The 22122-nt window shown below is 35.4% G+C and overlaps 1 long non-coding RNA gene across 1 annotated transcript; it reads right to left on the bottom strand.

Moving 5' to 3' along the window:
• Positions 1-6032: 6032 nt before the first annotated feature.
• Positions 6033-21796, bottom strand: LOC148127332 (uncharacterized). The gene is made up of 4 exons (XR_015741500.1): positions 21783-21796; positions 12460-12577; positions 11106-11221; positions 6033-6051 (listed from the first exon to the last, which is right to left on the bottom strand). It is a non-coding gene; the product is annotated as an uncharacterized LOC148127332 (long non-coding RNA).
• Between the last annotated feature and the right edge of the window lie 326 nt (positions 21797-22122).

Genomic DNA, 22122 nt, shown 5'->3' with positions numbered 1-22122 from the left:
ATCTGTCATTTTAAAAACGAATTTAGGGAGGGTCTTTCTGTTTTGCTTTGCTGTTTTCTGTGTTGTCTAGTCCAATTTATTGTCTACAATTCCATTAAAGTCTCCCATCATAATGATATTAGCATAGTCCAGTTCAATTATTTTCATATGTAATTTTCTATTAAATTCTTCTTGATTGTCATTCGGGGCATAGATTGCAATCAGGAGTGTTTTCATATTATTATCCATTATTTCCACCATTAATAATCTTCCATCGTTATCTGTATGGATCAATTTCTCTGGGATAATATCTTTGACGTATAAAACCATTCCTCTGTTCTTGCATTGTGTCAAAGAAGGAAATATTTTCCCTAACTTTGTCTGTATCAACAGTTGTTCAGGTTGCTTTTTAATAGTACTTCTTGTAAGCAAATTATATCAAGTTTTAATTTCTCTAATTTGTGGAGTTTTCCTTCTTTTAACAGCTGAGTTAAGTCCGTTTATGTTAATTGTAATCAGTTTTTTCTCTTCCATGGTTATACTTTATAGGTAGGTTTGGCCACTCTCATAGATCTTGGTTCACGTTGTTCCTTAACTTCCACATTTTTGCCTACTGCACCTTCTTCTTTTTTAGTCATCATTTGGCAGTCCTCTTAGAATTCAGTTAGTGACATTTCTTTTTCTGTCTCCTCCTCTTTCCCTCCAAAGTATTTAGGATAGAATAATTCAGCTTTCTCAATTGAGTCAATTCTGTGTCTCTGTTCTTGCCATGTGAACATTAAACCTTCTGGAATCAGCCACCTATAATTCACCTCTTTTTTAAGTAGAATTTTAGTCAGGAATTGGTATTCTCTTCTCATCTCTCTCACTCTTCTGGGTACTTGTTTCAGGACCACAATCTCCTTATCTTTATATTCCAATGTTTCCCCCCTTGCCGCCTGTAATATTTGTGTTTTAATGGCTTTCTTTGTGAATCTGATGTGAAGTTCTCTTCGTAAGCTATTTCTCATTGCATATCTTGTGAAGACTCAAAAAACCTTGTCTATTCTATCCATCATCTTCTTTTTGGTTATTTCCAGAACTTCAGCCAAGATTTCTATCATTATCTCAGCTAAGTTTTGTCCCTTTTCTTCCTCTATGTTTTGGAATCTGAGGTAAAATTCTGATCTATCCATCTCCCATCTCAGCATCTCACTTTTATCTTGTTCAACCACTGTTAATCTGCCATCAATATCTCTTTGTCTTCTTCTTCAATTTTTTGGAATCTCTCATGATACTTCATCATCATTTATTGAATATTCTTCACCTTTTCATCAGTTTTTTCTATTCTCTTTTCAATGTACTCTGTTCTTGCTTGTATGCTTTGAATTCCTTGCATTATCATCTGCAATGGCATCTTTTCCTGTTCTTTTTCTTGGTGTAACATCACCTGTGTTGAGCATTGTCCTCCAGATGATGAAGAGGAAGAAGTAGGTATTGAAGAACCAGCTGCTGTTAGTTTCCTGTTCATTTCAGACAATTCAAGATCTTCAGGTTCTTCTAGATCTTAATCCACTCGTGAAACAACCAATTGTAATTCCAAGTAAAAATAGTGGGGAAAAAAGAAGCAAGATAGAAAAAAAAAGATTTCTTCAGGTTCTTGTATCCCTTAATCCAATCGATTAGTTAAATAGCAGTAAAAACTCAAAAAAGGAAGAAAAAAAGCATAAACAGAAAAAGGAAAAAAATGTTAAATCTTATAGAAGGCAGAAAAATAAAAAAGTAAAATCTAAAGAAGAAAAAAAAACTTCTTCAGGTTCTTCAACACTTTAATCCAATTGAAAAGTCTCAGGTATGAATATATGAAGCCACAAAAAAACACCCCAATATGGAAAGTAAATAAATGCAGAAGATGGAGAGAGAAAAAAGAAAAAAGATTACTCCCTTAAAAGAAAAAAAAGAAGGAAAACATTAATATTAAGACTTTTCCTTTAAAATAAAATGCAAAAGTGAAAATTAGGCTCCAAAAGCAAAAAGAAAAACAAAAGCCAGTTCCAAAAGGCCAAAGATCCAAATGACTATTACAAATAATAAGCTGATAAGGAGAGGGTATGAGGAATATCCCAACTTAAAAAAGAGAAAAAGAACACACGGCACCTATTTAGTTATCCATGGCTTTTGTTAAATTTTATAGCTCTCTTCTCTAAAATCTTATTGTCTTTTTTCTGTATACTTCAACCTCAGACTCCAGCTACTGATAGAAACCCAGAAGAGCACCTGCAATAATACTCTCCCATGCTCTTCCCTCTATCTTATCAAACAAGCTCAAAGTCCTTGAAAAGAAATCTGAATTCTTTCTCAGTGTTGTCTGCTCAGGAAAGAAAAAAAGAGAAACAATATTTCTAAGCCTCTAGTTGGCAGTGTTACAAAGTTTCCTCTGTTTTCACTTTCCCCCTCCTTTTCCAAACAAATTATTGTAAAAATTAATTAAAAAGGAAAAAGGGTTTAGAAAAAAAAGGTAAAGGGGAATCTCTGGCCTAAAATATTATAAAGACAAAAAGGAGAAGAGACAAAAGAAAAAAAATAAGGTAGAAAAAAAAGACCAGTCCAGTTCAAAGTAAAAAATCATATATGAAGAGTCCAGCAAAAAAGAGAGAAAACATTAATTTGACTTCCCATTTAAAATTGCCGCTTAATCACTTCTGTCTGAAATTTTACAGATTCTTCCTTTTCCTTAGGGTGTCCCTTTAAATCTTAAAGTAAAGAAAAACTTCTCACCAAACCAGCACACTTTCTCTTTCTATTCTCTTCTGTTTCGGAGCTGTCCCAACTTCAGCAGCTTTAATGGCTTCCTCTTTGCTGCTGGCAAAAAGAGCTTCTCCTGGATCTACCAGGAACTTTGCTCTATCCCTGGGATCAACAGGATGTGGTCTTTACATTCACCATCTATTCAGGATGGTTTGGACCGTCCAGGAGCAAAGATCTCAGACCTCCAAAATCGCATGTCATATCATCGCGACGCCAGCTCCGCCCTCAACACACATGATTTTGAATGGAATCACTTCACATTATTAACTGTGCAATAACCAAATGGTGAGGAATAAAAGAATGATTTTGTCAGGTAGTGCTCCATTCAAAATTCAAGAAAGAAATACCTAGAAGTGGTAGCAACAATAGAATTCTGAATCTGAAGAATTAGGTGCGCAAATCACATATACAAAGTGATGGAAATGTTCCCACTCCAATAGTTCAAATGATTCTTCCAATTAAAAGTTGTGAATATGATCATGTTCAGGTGATGATGTTCAAAATCTTCAGGTGGTGATGTTGCCTCCGTCCATTGATCTTGGCATATTTTGATAAAGGTTTGCAGCTGCGCAGAGAAAAGAAAGCTAACCGAGAAATAGAAACCTAAGCAAGAATTTATACTCCCCCCTCCTTACTTTATACAACACTAGAATGTAACACCTCCAGCTTGCTTCCCAGATTTTACCCCCTCTTTCCCCCCTTACTTATGGCAGCCAAAAGATGCAAAGCAATAGTAGAGAATCTTGAAGGCTGACAGATTTTTTTTAAAAAGTATAGTGGACTTCTATCTTGAAATGGATATGGATTCTATTGAAGGCACTGTTTTTGTGTCAAAATTAGATATAATTACTGTCACCTGACTCTTATTGAAGGCAGCATACCACAGCCCCTTTTAATTTTTACAGTTGTTTCTTCTTTTTTTTACATCAGCACCCTAACTATCAGAAATGGTAAAGCTGCAATTCACAAGTTTAAAACATATTTATAATTTATTAAATCTCCCTGCTCCAAGTGGTTGATATTATGTCCTACTCTGAAAGGCCATCAGGACAATTCCCTACAGTCATTTATTTATTTACTTATTTAAAACATTTTAAATAAGCCATGCATCTTATAACAAACTCTGGGCAACCCTCAATCAAAAATTAAAACAACATAAAGACCATATTAAAACTATGAAACCCCAATGCATTAAAAAAAACTTGCATCAAGTCAACTGGCACATAAGACATGAATCACCTTATATCTTATCTCAGCATTTGGTGGAGGGGAAGGGATTTCTTTGGTGTTTTATGGAAGTCTAGGAAGATAGAGGTTGGACAACTATGTAAATTACTTCCTAGATCATGTTTGATCTTAAAATTAAAGAGCCTTAAGAATAAAGGAAGGACTTAGTCCTCTACCCCATCCTCTAGGACACCGAGGCTACTAGACAATTATCTTAACACAAAGGATGTGGAGCATTGTATTTCTATTTAAATTATAGTAATTCTTTCTAAATGTGCCAAGGATAGAATTTATGCAAAAGAGTGTCATCTTTTGTCCTCTTTTCTGGCTGTGCATAAATGACTACAACCTATTTCCAAGAAGTCCAGAGCAGTTTTCATTTCAACATGTGCTAAGTGTTTTGTTGGTTCAATGGTAGAGCCATGAAAGGAAATATAAAATGCATGGAGTGCAGCATAAAATGGCGCTATGAGTTTCCCAGTCCTTCTAAATATCTAGCAAATGAATTGTAGCAGAACTGGAAAACTTTTAGCATGCTGCCATCATGGGACATTTTATTCAGAGCCAAATATTATACAGAAAAAAAAGAAAGAAAAATAGAGATTATACTTTTCCTAGCAGTCACATTTCAACCCTTCAAAATATTCTATTCCAAGGTTTTTTGTTTTTGTTTTTAATAATGTTCAGGATTAGCCTGTGGCATTATATCTATGCTGGTTTATATATTGATGGCTTAGTCACATACCTTATGTCATGCTAAAATCCAGACAGTGGCATTCAAATTGATTTGGCAGTCATTCAAAAATCAGTTTCTTTCCTTCCAGATTTAAGAAAGCTTAACATTTCTGAAGAACATTACAATGATTTGGACAATGACCTCAGTCTGAATTCTCCAACCTGGCATTTTCTAGCTGTATTGGAATAGAATTTCCATCAGCCAACATCCCCCTCTTCTTTTTTTCCTCTTGTTATTCAGTTTTAGGGGTGAATGTAAAAATATATTCATGTGTGAAAAATATTTTGTACTCTGTCTCTTGTGAACTGGAGAGTGTTTGTTATAGTCACTGACCCATATAAACATTGGGATAGCAACTGGTTTTTGATGGTTTTTGAATTCATTGTCTTTCTTCCTCTTTCTTCCATATTGTGATGTTAGTCACAATAATGGTACAATAGATCCAAATGTGTGTGTACATACAGAGTTTTAAAACACGTATCTGAAGGAGCCATGTATATTCAGTGATGCACATGCTTATTAATCAGTCTTTTTTCCCTTCTGGTCTAGCAAAAAGGGGCATAACTGACAAAGTCATTCTCTTTCCCCCCATTTGTGTGCACCCAGTGTTAAAACCTATTCATATTTAAAGTAATGCCTTCCCTTCTCCCCCTTTTTTCCCATATTGTGTTTTGAAACAGTGTTTCAGTTTTATTTAAATGTTGATCAGAACTCAAGTATTTCTTTACTTTTAATCCTCTCATGAAATGATCTTCTGCAAAGAACTTGAAAATTACTATTATGTCTGCAGTATTGTACGCTCAAAGAATATATGTTCATCAGAGATATGTAGTATCACTGATGCCAGATAGCCCTTTGCTCTTGAAAAGATGAGATAGATGATAGATAGATGATAGTAATAGAAAGATATAGATAGATGTTTTGTACATTTTTTATGTTTCACTGTGAATCCCTTCATACATTTTTATGTCATATGTAGCCATGTCACATCTTTTCATTGACACATTTACTTCTGTGTCTCTGAATTTCAAGGGCAACCAATCCGATTAATGGATTGAATGTCTCAAGGTTGCACTGTATGTTTTATATCTTAGAAAAGACTATCAAGGCTGGTTTCACTACTGATATGCTATTGATTTCACTTTTGAATTATATTTTATTGCACAATAGTCTTTTTATAAAAGACCTCAGCATCTGTCAAATAAAATCGATACCCATAGCTTTTTACAAAGGAGCATTTTCTTTTCATAGATCGTTGCTTTACCACCTCCAATGCACTTCTAGAAGTCATCCATCCAGCTCTCTTCAATATAGCCAGAGGTCTTCTAGTTCACAGGGGGGGAAAAAGAGAGAAAAGAGATCATTTGGGAAAATGTGAGGCATGAGCCTCTAGATATTCACAGTAGTCCACAAGTTATATGCAGTTAAAAATGGAGAAAGAAAGGGGGATTTTGTACAGAGCTTATTTTTTATTTGCGTTTATAGAGAGGTCTCCTAAATTATTAAATGTTACTTCAAAGTCTTTCACTGTCAACAAAGAACAATTCAAATGGAATTTAGTGTGTTCTGAAAATATGGCATGGCATAAAAGAAGAATTTAAATTTAAGCAGGTTGTACAGAACAAACCACAATTTGCTGGGTTACTTTCTAAATCAGAATTCAGGGTTACTACAATAAATCAAACTAATCCATACTATAGTGTAGCACAGTGGATGAATCAGCATCTTTACTTATGACATTTGAATCATGTATGAGACATGTACTGGTTCATTTCTGTGATTATTTGAAAATGTCTGCTTAGCATATATTTGAAAGACAGAAAGCTGGGATAGGGATATTTTAACAGGAACATTAATTTTTCACTTTACCAACACAGGTAGCTTCATGGTTTCTTAACCCACTTATTTGAAAAAGTTCTAGTAAATCCCTTTTTCCCCTTGTGTTCAGAAATCTAAAGGAAATCATTTCATCTTTATAGGGAAAGGGGTCAGATGACAACACATTAGGAAAGGATAGCATTTTAAATTTATATTTTCACTCTGTATATTTTCAAATTAGTGAAATTTGGATAGGAAGGGAGAGGGTTAGAGGATGAAATAGAGGAAAAATGGGAAGACCATATGTTCTTTTTCTACCTTGCCAGATGGAGAAAAGTTATTTTGCAAAGAGCACCTGAATGTATTCTTCAACAAATTTAGCAATTATAAGTTGTATGTATAAAACCCCATTTAACTGTTACAAAATCTATTAAAGGCAAGATTCGCAAAATGCTAGGATGTCATGGAACTTGATTTGTGAAATCATATCAATAAGCTCTCTTTGAATTGGTAAGGATGGAATAATAAAATGTATTCACCATGAAGAACAGTGAGAGTAAAACAAAATTTTCTTAGGTCTTGGCTGACAGTTACTACCAGCAAGTGAATATAAAAAGAATGCTGGATTTTATTTGGATTATGACTCTAGTGATAGAATTCAGTTAAGATTACTTGGTTTTTTTTCTCTTCACCATAACTCATGGTGCAAAGAGAATGATGGAGGCCTTAGATATGCTGAAGCATTTCAACAGATAAATTTGTCGTCAAGCCACAATAATAAAAGAAAAACAAAACCTCTGATATGTAATGTTCCAAAAAGAATGCTAAAACAGCTCAATTCAGTTTGGATGTCAGAACTTCTTTCCAAGAAGCTTAAGAAAACACTAGCAAAGATATCTTTTATCAAAAGCTGGAGGACACATGAAAGTTAAATTTAGTTAAAGCCCAAACAAAAGCTATATTCAGTGTCATCATTAATGGGCTATTCCTCTTCCCAGAGAGAGTTGGCAGCTTTCCAGTTTATAAAAACACTAGTCCAAAGAAGATCTTCTTTCTGTACACAGAATGAGTCAAGGATGGATTGTTTACTCAAATAGCCTTGTTCACTGAAGTATAAAAACCATAAAGACCAAAGATGCATTTGGGAAGAAATAGTTATTTCATGAATATTGCTACACTCAGGCTAATTCTGCTAAGGGACTATTACTATTGCTTTGGTTTTCTAAGCTATCCAAGGTTAGACCCTGCTGATTAATGGAGTCATTAGAATTAATTAAATGGACATCTTACTGCAGCAAGAAATGCTCCAAATATCAGTTGTCTTTGTGAGAAACAATGTATGTATAAAACTGTTTTCTCTGAAGACTTGCTTGTGGACCTCATTTAGAGACAAAAGATGGGCTCACACGAAAGATTTTTAAAAATGTAACTTTCTAATCTGATTGCAGAGAATTTTAATTACCTTTAGCTAGATGATGTTTATTGTTTGATTCTGAATATAAGATAAGAGTTACTGGGTGCCCAGAAAAATCTAGATTCATTTGAACTTTTGAAATCGCAAGGCAACCAGGAAGAACATTCAAAAATCAAGTTAATCTTTCCCCTTTTTTTGAGCTGTGAGCAGTTCAGGTCTTGACCAAACCTAGTGGCTGGCCATCCCAGCCATTTAATCAAATGCCAACTAAGGAAAGTTGTATTGTACCCATGAGTACAAGTCCATGAATGTTCCATTTCAGGGAAGGGACTTTTGTTTTAAGCACTACAAGGATAACTTTTCTCTCCTATTGATATAAAACTTCCAGACCAGTCCTTTCAAGGTCTTTAAAGACACAGATAAGGTTAGGTTGGTGGAATTTGAGATGGATGGCTTTTTTTTGGCACACATTTCTTCACATTCATCCTTAGTTCATTTTTTATAATGAACTTTTTTTTTAAATGAATGAAGGCTATCATTTGAGTTAGCATATGTATTAAATTAATTAACTATACAAATGGATAAAGGCATTTTGTTTTTATCAGCTCTAGATTGAAGTTGAGAATGCTAAATGAGACAATCGGTTAGACAAATACTTACGTAAGTCACAAAAATGTTAGCAATAGCACTTACACTTATATACCACTTCACAGTGATTTACAGTCTCTCTAAGTGGTTTACAGAGTCATCATACAATTTGGGTTCTATTTTATTGACCTCGGAAGGATGGAAGGCTGAGTCAACCTTGAGCTGCTCATAATCAAACTCCTGGAGTAAGCAGTGAGTTAGGCCTGCCTGTATTCTAATCACTGCACTGACATGGCTCTTAACATTAACATGCAAGCCTGTCAATTTTTTTGACCTTGAGATCTGGTCACAGTAGTGATAAACTTGCATTCAGCCACATTTCTCTCCCATCTTAGTTATGTGTGCAGGCTTCCTTGCAGAAACTCAAATTAATGGCTTATGCTGATTGGTGTTAGTTCTCACTTGCTGATAAAGAGAGTAGACAAATAGTAATACTCATTAGAAAACTTCTTATAGAAGATAGAAGGTAGGACAAATGTAGATTTGCCAACACATATAGTCTTAAAATAATTAGAATTAGTGGTATGAGGAAATTATTTATGAGCTACCAAACCTGGTTGGATTGGGTAAATATTAATACTGTTCAAAGTTTTTTTTTGTTTAAACAGAAACACTTAAATGAATTGTTGGACATGTGCTAGAAAAACAAGTAAAAGAGAAAGATATGTTGCATGATGTAGTTTACCCTCTGCAGGTGATCCTCTAAGCATTGAGGAAAGTGGAAATCTATTTTTATTTTAACACACTCAGAAAAAAGTCACTTGTCACCTGAGAGAGAAAAAATGCCAGAAATGTCTTTAAGCACTATCTTAACTTTATAATTAAGTTAAGTTAAAAGAATAATGTATTGTATGTATGTTAAGATCACATCATAATGTGAAAAATGTACATGCTTAAAACATTTTTAAGCTGTCCTGAATACAGGAAAAAGTTCTCACCTTCCAATTTAAGCCATTTATCAAGTGAGGCATGAAATTCAGGAAGTAATTTACAATGGAGTAAAATGCAATTAGTTGCCTGCTAAATGAGAATAAGAAAATGAAACTGCTCATCCTTCTTACCTTAATATGCTTCTTAATAAAAGGGTTTTTTTAAAAAAAATAAATAAAACATCTTCCCTTTGTAATATCATTAACTAAATTGGATGAATGAGGATGCCATTGTCATAACCCTAATATAAGAAAAAAGATTTGACAAAATGAGGAATGCCTAACTTAGAATCTGCAGCTAAATCAGACCAGCCTTCTATTTTGCAACCATTGCCTTGTGGAAGAAATAATTATGTCATGTTGTTACATGCAAATAGGGAAATTCTGTGAACATACATCAAAGGTGTAACAGCTGAAACCATGAATAACCAAATGTGACGAAAGCAAACTATTAGGAAATAAAAGAGTACAGGGCCTATTTTAGGCCCAGTACTCTTCAACATCTTCATCAATGATTTGGACGAATGGGATAGATGGGGAACTCATCAAATTTTCAGATGACACCAACTGGCAGGAATAGCCAACACTCCAGAAGACAGGCTTAAGATGCAGAAGGATCTTGACAGACTTGAACATTGGGCGCTATCAAACAAAATGAAAACAATGGTGAAAAAAGTAAATGTTTTCATTTTGTTTGATAGCGCCCAATGTTTATTTGGGCAAGAAAAACCATTGCACAGGTATAGTAGAGATACTACTGGCTTAACAGTAGTAACTGTGAGAGTGATCTTGGAGTCCTAGTGGACAATTACCCAGTCACTCCTTAAGGTATTTCTTTTTTTCCCCTCCCGACAACCAGCTGTTCCAATGATCAGCTGTGCCGTGATTCGCTCTCTTATTTACTGCTCTACCCAGGAGGCTCTCCTGAGAGCCAGAAGTGTTGGGAGCGTGCTGCATGCCTCCCGGCTCAGTTTTCTGCCTTCCTGAGCCCTAGGAAAGCCTTCTGGGAGCAACTCGCCCAGAGGCTTGCCTGATGCCCAGAAGGCCCCCCAAAAAAGGGGGGGGAGGGTTGCTGCAAAAAGCAAAAAAAAAAAAAGCCATGCCCACCTAGTCACATGGCCATGTCATACCTAGTCACATGGCCCCTAGTCACACCCCTAGCCACGCCCAAGAACCGGTAGTAAAAATTTTTAAATCCTACCGCTGATCTGATGGCAGGACAAGAAGCAATGGGTGGAAACTAATCAAGGAGAGAAGCAGCCTAGAACTAAGGTGGAATTGTTCCTGACAGAACAATTAATCAATGGAACAATTTGCCTCCAGAAGTTGTGAATGCTCCAACACTGGAAATTTTAACCATTTGTCTGAAATGGTATAGGGTTTCCTGCCTAAACAGGGAGTTGGACTAGTAGACCTCCAAGGTCACTTCCAATTCTGTTATTCTGTTATTTCTGTTAAAAGGACTCTTTTATTTCATAGATTAAGTTATTGTGCCATAAAATTAAAATGTTGTCTTGTTGCTATACAGCTATTCTTGCCCCACTGGGACATAAACCCCAATGCTTACATATTAGGCTGTATGCACACTTCAGGAAACATAACTTGGTGATGGTAGACCATTTACTAAGAATGGTTTTGTTTACTCCCTTCCTTCTGATAACCACACCATTTCATGGGGACCATCTGCTTCAAATCCAAAAGAAAAAAAGATCAAAATTTTATATTGGCCTTAACACCAACAACTTCTTGTCAGGAACAGTAATTTTAGAGTTAAACAGGATGCAATCAAAAGATGTAAGAAAAAGAGGCCGGTACTTGAACATGCCTCTCTAGGCCAGCAAGACTCAGCCTCAGGGACAACCATCTCTCGAATCTGCTTTGTTTGGGAAGCAGCATTTTGTAAACAAAACTTTGAATTGGGGCCCTGTGACTGAATGGCTATTGAACTTTAAGTTATGATTCAGCACACCACTCTCAGAACAGAACACAAAACATTAAACATTGCCAGATGGTAGTTCAAAGTCCATCAGATACAGATTCCCTTTTCTTCTCTACAAAGGATTGGCAAAGCTTCAAATCTAGGATGGGGAGGGGGAAAGGGAGACTCCATTAGATAAATGGAGCTGATATGGCTGTTGTCTTGCTAGGCTATTCTAAGAAAGTCATCTGAATGGGTCAAATTGCAAACAGAGCCTGGATCAAAAGACAGCTAAAGCAGTAGCAGGTCAAAGTGATTCACGCTATGTCAACTGCATCAGCAGGAAACCCTGAGCTACAATGCAGCTGCTTTTAGGAAGGGGTTTAACATTTGGCTAATTAGAGGAAGAGAGCTTCTTTTCTCCTGCAGGTTAAAACAAAACAGCATTCAATTCTTTTACAGCCTAGTTTAGCAGAACTCATTTGCTGCTCTATAAACCAGTTGGGAAGGTGCAGCATTTTATAGGAAGGGGAGGAGATCCTTGGGAGAAGGGAAAGACCTTAGCACACGTGTTTTGTGCTCGAAGCAAGTCTATCATTTTCCTTGACTCAATTATCCAAAACCAAATGTTGCTGCAAATGTATGCACCTTTGCAGGCTGAAATCAAATATGATTTCATCAGATGCAGGGGAAGGTGACTGTCTTTCTTATTGGCATGTATAATGCAGTTTCTTATTGGCTAGATGACAATTAGCTCCAGAAGAAAATCAACATGTCATATGCTTAAGTTTAATTCACAAAGCACGTTGTAGTTTGTTTGGTTTTTTGACAGGCATATTGTGGCAACCTAGCCCATAGCTGATGGTCTATCTTGTAGGAGCTCAGACAATTGTGGTATATTCACTGAATTGGAGTTAAAGCATAGCTAGTGTGCTTTTTAAATTTGTCCAGTGTCCCTTGCACCCCAGAGCTAGATAATATGTTCACAAACATGCATCCATACCTGGATTCACAGTGTGGATGAAGTGTTGACAAGGTTTGGGGACAAGTTACCGTTCTGCCTCATTTTCTTGCAATGATCAACTTTGCTGTTCCCTGGATAAAGCCATAGCAATCTCAGCCTATAATGGATCACGAGAGATGAAAAAGTATCAATGATGACTTTTATCCTATCATTTTAAACAGAGTAATCAATTCTTACATTCTTTTCATTTTGTTTTATGGGTTTTTTCCCCTCATAAGTGTTATATCATCAATTGAGCTTGACTCACAGAAATGAATGGCCATCGGCTCTTTTTAGCTTCCAAACCTTGAAATTCTTGATAGTCTTTTATCCAAATACTAACTTGGTATGACATTGCTTAGCTTTTCAGTATAGTTAAGTGTAGGATTTTATAAATATTTCCATTAGGCAAAATAAGACAATTACAATAGTCAGCAAATGTTGGGAGGAATCATCAATAATGTGCTGGAAGAGAAATCTGTAGAGAATTTGAAAGAAGCAGCATTTTATTCACAGGCCAAACATTATCTTGGACTGCTCCAATCTCATTGAGTGATTGATGCAGGTGTTCTCAAGCTTGAAGCATGAAATCCAATATTAATCAAATACGGCACAAAAACAGGAGTTCTGATCTATATTAGCATAATTTACAACATTAATATTTTACTCTTAAGTTATAAGAAAGCATCCAACTCTCTTTTTAAAAGATTACCCAAAATGGTCTTCTCACTGTATTAGGTTATGGGAAATGACCCCAATTTGATTTTCTCTCTCCCAATCCTTCATTGTCAAGAACAGAAGCTTCAAAATATGTATTTCTACAAAGCAGACATTAAGGTTTAGTAGCAATAAGAACAATGAATTTTGAAAGAGGGATTTAAGTTTCAAATATTGAATTAGAAGATTGACTTTCCCATCTTAACAGATGAAAGTTAATATATGGAGTTTAACAGTCCATGCCATCATATGCTTACTCAATTCAGACCCAGTATATTCAAAGAGCTTACTCCAAGGTAAGTGTGCATAAGAGGCTGCAACTTCAAATTCTATCTTTAGATCCGACATCACTGAGAGTTCATGACAGGTTTAGAGTAAATTAAAACTAGAACCGATGACCTCTTATCATATTTAACTGTTTATATCCCCTTTGGTTCAGCAAATTTTTCAATACAATGGTCTTCTTTCATCTTTCTAGGAAAATTAAGTTTTCCAAACTATTCCAGATTTCATCTACACCTATATAATGTCATTTCATGCAGATTAAGGCTTTCATATCTGGGCTACAAAAATCTAGTTACTTCCAGCTGCTTACTGACAGTTTTCTGTAACCCTTTGCTTTCCCAAAGGGTTCTCCATCTTTTTGCAGCTCAGATTCAATTCTTTTTTTGAAATTGATTAATATTTGTCTTCATATCAGACTATATTACATCAATTTAAAGCTTAAATGTGTTATTGTCAATAACATTTATAACTATTATAACTTAAGCTATGTTACAAACTGAAATTTATTTATGAATATAGCAGGTTTAAGTTCTAGAAGGTACATGTAATACCAGGGTCCTACTTTGCAATAAAATTTGTTTTTTTAAAACAAGAAAAGCTACATTTCTTTTTAACATTTAACTCCTCCTCCCTCTTTATTAGGTTTTCAGACAAATGCCAGAATAAGCCAAATGTTGAATGTATTGAAGCATTTGATCATTTCTAACAATTCAGCGTATCATACATGTGGCAGATCTGCTAGGGAAGTGGGAAAAGAATAGTCTCTTTTCTCAGTCCTGTTCTACTCTGTGTTTCTATTCATGGGTAAATCAGCAAATGTTGCAAATGCCTTGACTGTGTAATGGATGGGTTCTAGGTTAGTTTCTGTGCTGACAACAGGTACATTCTACTGCGTTAGGCACGGCAGAAGGTGAATAGGGTAGAATTACAGGAAAGGATTAATGAAGGGTTTCTTGCTGAACATACTTGTAGTGATGTTCTAAATCGCTGTACCAAATAGGAGCCGATTCCCTCCACCTCCCTTCCTCTCTCCCTCTCCCTCTCTCTCTCCCTCCCTCTCTCTCTCTCTTTTTCTTGTGCCTTAAGGTTCACAGAGTAATAGCTTAAAATAGGATCCTTTAAGCAAATTTGCATCACACATTGTCTGTGTGAGCCACTTCATTGGTTTTCACAGAATTACTTCCCCAAATGCTCTTCTTTTTTTTTCTGAAGCAATTTTTGTACTTGAAAATGCATTACAAGGAACATTGGCTGCAGCTACAAAACTATTATGTATAATGCAACAAGCAGTATTTTAATCAGGAGGAGCTGTAAGAACAAATACCCTATGCATATGGTGGCCTTAATCCTGCATTTTCTGAGGTGCTTCCTGACTCTTCAAGGGTTATAATTAAAACCCATTCCTTTGGCCTTTCAGAGTATTCCTTTTTATTAGTAGGTTTAAAGGGTTTGCTCATAAAAAGTGCTGTAGCCTCTACATGAGATTTGGGAGAGTGATTAGGGTGGTTGGCTGAAACTGGGGAGATATAGGCTTAAATTTACTCTCAGCCATGGAACTCTCTTAAGCCACCCTCATACTTCAATATCCTTGTTATTTTGAAGGAGTGCTGGGTGTGCACACTTGAGTTCCTGACTAATAAATAAAATATGTATACACTGCTAAGAATCTTCTGCAATGTCCATCTTTCCTAACTTGTTAACCAAGGTTCCCAGCTTCTAGCTCAAACCATTCCTAGTTTTGCTGGGATAATTTTTAACTTATTGCTATGTATGTACATCTATGAATACACATGCTAGAAGCCATATTTAAAAAGAGAAAAGGATTATAATAATTAAAATTCCCATAAAAATCCTCATATATACAGTACATTTAATATCTATCCTAATGTGTCCATCATTTTCTCTCTAACACAGAGAATCACGCTAATACAGTACATATACATTTCCTTCTCCTTCCAGTAAAATAAACCAAAATGAAGAAGAGGAGGAACAGGTCTGTGGAGAAGGGAAAAATAGAAGGAGGAGGAGGAGGAGGAGGAGGAGGAGGAGGAGGAGGAGGAGGAGGAGGAGGAGGAAGAAGAAGAAGAAGAAGAAGAAGAAGAAGAAGAAGAAGAAGAAGAAGAAGAAGAAGAAGAAGAAGAAGAAGAAGAAGAAGAAGAAGAAGAAGAAGAAGAAGAAGAAGAAGAAGAAAGGGAACCTCATTAAAGTAGTTATAATAAGATAGGGGAAGCTTGCAGAGCACAATTGCTGGAATTCTTCCTACACCTTTATCAGCAGAGGCCATGTATCTGTATGTATGTTCTGGGAAGCATGTCCTGGGCTCATCCTATATTGCAGTCTGGTCATGTGACTGAGAGAGTGGTGCTTAATGTGGATCAATCATCGACATTCCAAGTTAATTTTTAAAGGATATTTTTCTTTTCAGTTCCTTACCTGTGTTTTTTAAAATCTTGTTACTTTTTCTGTTGTCTTCCTTCCATCCTTGTAACTAATATGTTATACTTGTTATGTGTTTGTTAAACTGGTAAAAAATTGGTTAAGGTTACATTAAAAATGAATGTTAAATACTAGAGACTATCTCCAGATTCTTTACAAATCAGATTTGTCTTTTTTAATTTAAACCAAATTTCATGCCCTGGAAACAGGACTGAGCTGACAAAATAACCACTACAAGATACCTGATCTAATATTACATGCTACATTCACCCATTGCTTGCTACTTATAGTTGTAGCTAAGGAAGATAAGTCAAATTCTGGTGGTGAACATATTGGATAGATTCTTATGTATTTACTCCCTTTGTTCTTGTTTATGTTCATACTTATACTGTACATGTTTGACAAATAAATAAATAAATAAATAAATAAAAATGTCAAGCTATCATATGCTTTGTATAGTTTTGGCTTAGCGGGTTGTTTGAACTCAGCCATTAGGAATTAGAAACCATAATTCATGGTTTAGTTTAGTAATTTGTGAATCCAGAGTATATGTATTTAAGAAATCTGAATTGAATCCTATCTTTTTATTCTGGGAATAGGTTGGTGTCAAGGAGCAAAACAAATCCTTAGCATAACATGACTGATTTAAATAAAACTATGTGACTGAAGAGCAGCACCACACATTACAAATAAGGTATGTGCTGGAAATGCCAGGCTTTAATTATCAGTGAAGCAAAGCTAGTTGTTTGTGCTGTGAGTGGAATCTTTTGTGGTAGACTTTTCAATACTGACAGTGCCAATTCCATTTTGCTTAGCTCATTTACTCTGCCTCTAAACTTGTAAAATTAATCATTCCTGGCAAAATCAATTCAGTTGTAATTAATCATACTGGGAGGAGCAAAGAAATTGCACTGATGTGAGTCATATTAACAACATTATCTGATTGCTCTGAGTGTAATTTACTAGTAGCCTGATGTGCATATACAAAGCTTCTGTTGGTGTTTTGGCGCACAAAGAAATGTGTATTGTGCAAAATGCATTAAGCTGAATAATAAATGATCAAAGTGGATAAACAGCATATGTATTGGACTGTTCACTGTCTTGTGTACTTGTTTATGTTCAAAATATTCCAGAGATTTGGCTTGTGGTACTTCTCCGTCTTTCAAATTTTTGCTTCAGTCAATATATGAATATAGTGGGTATTTTATAGCAAATACTAGGGATGTCTCTTATGCAAATTTCACTGAATTAAGATGTCCCATTAGAAACAGATGAGTGTGTATTTTCTCCTGCACTAGTATGTGCAGGAGAATATAGGAGTGAATGCTGTTGTTTTAATAAGCCAAACTGAAGTCCTCCAGATATACTAGGACAGGACCTGTGGTGGTGCAGTGGTTATAATGCAGTATTGCAGGCTAATTCAGCTCACTGCCAGCAGTTCAGTCCTGACTTGCTCAAGGTTGACTCAGCCTTCCATTCTTCTGAGGTCAGTAAAACGAGGACTCAGATTGTTAGGGCAATATGCAGACTCTAAACCACTTAGAAAGTGCTGTAAAGCACTATGAGCGGCATATAAGTCTAAGTGCTATTGCTATTGTTATTGCTATTTTCAAACTCTAAGCACATCAGAAACAATGGATGAAATGTCCCACATGATGCATAAGGCATGGCTTATATACTTATTGGGGCTCAATAAGTCATGTAAGGACATATAGATCTCTAGATAAAATTGCAACTTCACTGTGGTAACAATGTATTCCCGCATGCAAATCATTTTGACATAATCTCAATTTGCTGCAGACACACATGATTCACATCTAGCTTCAAGAACTGATGATGGGGATATTGACACTGTTCCGTATCTTGGCTGATGTCCCAGGAGAACAGCAAAAGAAAAAAGAAAAGAAAAAGCCTTCTTTCCAAGCCGGAAAATATTCTCAGTTCTTGAAGAGACGTATAGCATACTCGCATGCTTGTGAATACTTGAATCACATTTAGTGAAAGCTTTTTAAGGAAGCTTAATTGTGGTTATTATCAGGTTCTGGCCAAAATAAGGATTTGACTAACTGGGTTCCTAATTATATTTCACCAACCAAAGTCAATCTAGGTTTATTCAGAGAGGTCTTTAGCCCATTAACTAATTTGTGAAATTGCTGACACTTTTTCTTAGCTGTTTATATTTCTTGCTCTATTAAAAACATCTTTCATAGCTATTTTATTCTATTTATTGTATTGCTATTAGGTACTCTAGGAACCATTTATTTATAATAATACCAGAAAATATTAACTTATAGTACAATATCATATATCATCTACTATATTATTAATGGAACATAATCTAATTGATTAAATTTGTATCCTTCCTTTGAAGCTTCCCAGAACAGATCACATAGATGTTGTAATTCTTGTTCAGACCTTCTATATGTTTAGAGTAGGCTCATAATCTATAATTACTGCCATATCAGACTGATAATTACACAACCAGTGCTTAAGAAAATGTGGATTTTTTTTGTATTTGTAGTTGTGCGGTGTGTAATTTTTAATTACTGCTAGCCATCCATTTGTGATGGATAGTGATAAAAATTGAATGAACGAATGAATGAAATTAGTGTACAAGGGAATCTGATCTAAAGCCTATCCAACAAATTCAGACAGTAGTACAGGGAATGTGTTATGTTCTTAATTGTTTTCTCTACTTACATTTATTATTAGAAAACATACACAGACCCTTCAATCAGATGACTGGTCCTGGTTGCACACACAGATCTCACAAACAACTTTTAAGACCATTTTTTGAATGTCACATATTGCATGGATACATCTACTTGCTTCTAAAATATACCACCTTTATTAGTATTTAATAGTCTGAACAAACTATAAAGATCATTTGTTCTCTCTATCCATCATGTAGTATTGTTAAATAAGAGGATAAATGGTTTTCAGTATGATCCCAGACATCTTTCTCAATAGAAAATCTGTTTTAATCTAAAAGGTTATATCTTAGTATGTACAGAACTATTTTCTATAAAGATATGAGATAAATTGTCTAGATTTTCACTTTTAAACTTGCTCATTTATTTATAGATTTCTATTTTAGTGTGACAGATGTGTGAGAGAAAATGGCATATTCTCCTTGGTGCCAACCAGGAGATAATTTGGCATGGTTTCAATCTGTGTTCAGAAAGTTGCCACAAACTATTTAAAATGTCATACCAGTTTTCATAAAGTGACACTAGTTCTCAAGAGGCTTGGCTTTAGAAACACAAATGTGATTTCAATCAGACCAACACAGATGTTGGAGTTGGATGAAATGTGCTTACAATGTCATTAAATGTATACATTGCTACTAATAAAACTAATGAGCCAAACTAGGGGGTCTGCTCCAAATGGAAAATATTTTGTGTTTCAAACTCAAAACAAAACATTCTAACTCAAAGGTTCTGACAAACTCTTTCAAATCGGCTGTGATTTTATAGAAATAATTCTTAATCATTTTCTGTATTTCAGCTAAACAAAACTCAGAAGCAACATTGTTCAACATTGGAACATTTTGAGCCTGGGAAATAGTGATCACCTAGAACAAGATTCTTAGGCTGGTAAAATCTATGAAGAATTAACTTTCTGTTGGCATGTGGATTTGAATATTGCACTAGCCTTTCTTGAACTCCTTCCTTACTTGTCCACCAGGCATTTGTTCCGTCCATGGTATTCACCTAATAGGCTTTCACCTCTATCCTGCCTTTTGCATTAAACATATATCAGATATCAGATATTCAACTTGCACAGAGACTTGGATGTAGAATGCCAGGTTATCCTTAATGGCCAGGAGCTGCAAAGATTATTTTATTCTGAGCTTTTCTTTGTTCAAGCTGACATCTGACAGGAAGGATTTTGCTTTTGTACAGCCAAATTTTTCTCTGGTAAGAGTTCACATGATTTACTTGACATAGTTCTACATTCCACAGCATGTTCACCAATTCCTCAGACTTTCAATAACTATTAGTTACTTGTTGGTCATATAGTCAATCTCAGATGTCAGTTTTTTTGACAACATCATTGGAAGAGAACAATCAGACAATAGGTATAAATTTGGATCTGAAAAAGGATAAGCTGGGTTATTTAGGCTTGGGTGGAGTAGGAGATAGATTTGGGCTTGGTCATATCACCTAAAAGAGAAAGCGATCTTAGAATTTTTTCCACCCAAAATGATTGTGTTTTGGGTGGAAAACAAGCAGCCCTCTTTTGCTTCATACATTAACCAAAATATTTAAGCTATGTTTCATACACAAACCACTGAAACTAGCTGTTTTGTGCTCAAAATGATTCATTTGAACCATTTTATACATCTCTAGGCCAAACTAGATTTGGAAAATGAGTGCTGGAAGTTGCTATAGACCTGAAATCTTTAAAAATGAACAATTATAACATATGAATACATCATTACATGGCTAGCATCAGAAACTAATAAATCAGGCAGGTGTGTGGGACCAATAAGGTTTGCCATACTGTTTTATTCCTGGTTATCAGCAGGTCTTGTGTGTAAGCCACCTTCCCCTATTGTGCTTAATTGATTAGTTGCACCTAGACCGGAAACATGGTGAAGTGGCTTTGAAAAGCATGGTCTAATTTTGCCATAAGAAAAATGCTCTGATGATCTTTGGTATCTGCCAAAAGATTAAGATATTGCTATTTCCAGTGTTCAAAACATTTTAGTCATGAAGACAAAATTCCCCAAGGAGTTCTCAGGAAATAAAATAAAATAAAAGACTTCTCAGGAAATAAAAATGGTGGAACCTAAAAAGGGCAGAACACAGAGTACCCGAAGCCTCTCATTTCTGCTCTGCTGCATTTTACTGAAAACAATTATTGGTTGTTTATTTAAATAACTTGTTTATTTCTACTGATAAGTGAAATAGGGTAGGATGGAAGCCACCAATCACTGCCTTGAAATTGTCTAGCAATGAAAATGGTAAGGACAGTAACCCTACCTAGCCTCAATGCTGAGTGCCATAAAGCTAAGACATCAGGACAGTGCACTTTGTGTCAAAGTATGTTCCTACTTATTGAACCATGGGAAGAAAGTATATTAAAACAGCTGTCTGCATAGGCCGTTAATTTTATATTTTCATTATGTGCCTAAGTAGAGTTTTAGGTTTATGTCATGCCTGGGGTCAGCAGTATCCCAATTCCTAAAAATATGTCCCTTTGGGAGTGAAATTATTTATTTTCAGAATTCAGCTTGTTTTTTGTTGCTATTGAGGCAATAACTATTAGTAAAATGTTCTCTTTCAGGACCAAATCAAGTTAATAGGACCAAAAACTGTAAGTATTCAATACACAGATACCTCTTGGGCCAAGAACTTGTATAAAGTTTCAGCTCAAGGCACATTTAAAGAGATAAATAATAAAACTCCAAATAAAAAGTTGATAATGGAAATGCTGACTGACCTACTAGCAACCCTGGAAGAAGAAGCTCTAATAAAGTCCCAAAGCACAGATGAATAGACAGTGCAGTATATCATGGAAAAAAATCCCTAAAAATATTGCTTAATACTGCAGAAAAATAAATATTTTGTACCTTTATGAAAGAAGTTATCTAATAATTTTATTGAATTAGATTGGATTTATCTCCACTGCAATTGTCCATCAATGTATATTACAAAGCATCTACTATTCAACATTAAAACAACAACAGAAGAAGAGAAATGTAACACTCAGAGTGATTAAAGATAAGTCAGGTAGATATCCAAGATTTTTCAAAGGCACTCCATAGTGTGCCTTAAAGTGGCTTTCTCCACTTTATAGAAAGCCATCACCATGGGGGTAAATTACATTATTAAAAGAAGACTATTCTAAACTACAGATATTGCTTCTGAAAATATTACCTGCAAACCTCTAGCCAATGTTTTGTGGAAGTGGTAGACTATTGGCAGGTTCTCTCAGGATAAATGTGTGCAATAGTCAGGATCTATTACAGGACACTGTCCTGAAAGTACTTTCTGCCAAATGACATATGGCTTCAAAGAATAAAAACAACATTACAAATTGCACTTTGAAGCAAAAGGGGAAGCTCTGCAGCATCTGAAGTAGAGATCTTATGTGCACATGCAATGTGTGCCAGTCAGAAGCAGACAGCTATATTCTGGATCAACTGTAGTTTCTGGGAGGTCCTCTCAGGCAATTGCTGGTAGAACACATTGCAGAAGCCCAGAAGGTGATGAGGGC

This window comes from Pseudonaja textilis, chromosome 2 (genome assembly GCF_049901715.1).
Source record: "Pseudonaja textilis isolate UNSWEBS1 chromosome 2, rPseTex1.2, whole genome shotgun sequence".
In the NCBI taxonomy this organism is placed as follows: Eukaryota; Metazoa; Chordata; class Lepidosauria; order Squamata; family Elapidae; genus Pseudonaja; species Pseudonaja textilis.
Note: the sequence above shows the minus strand (reverse complement) of the source record. Positions and strands in the feature narration are given on the sequence as shown.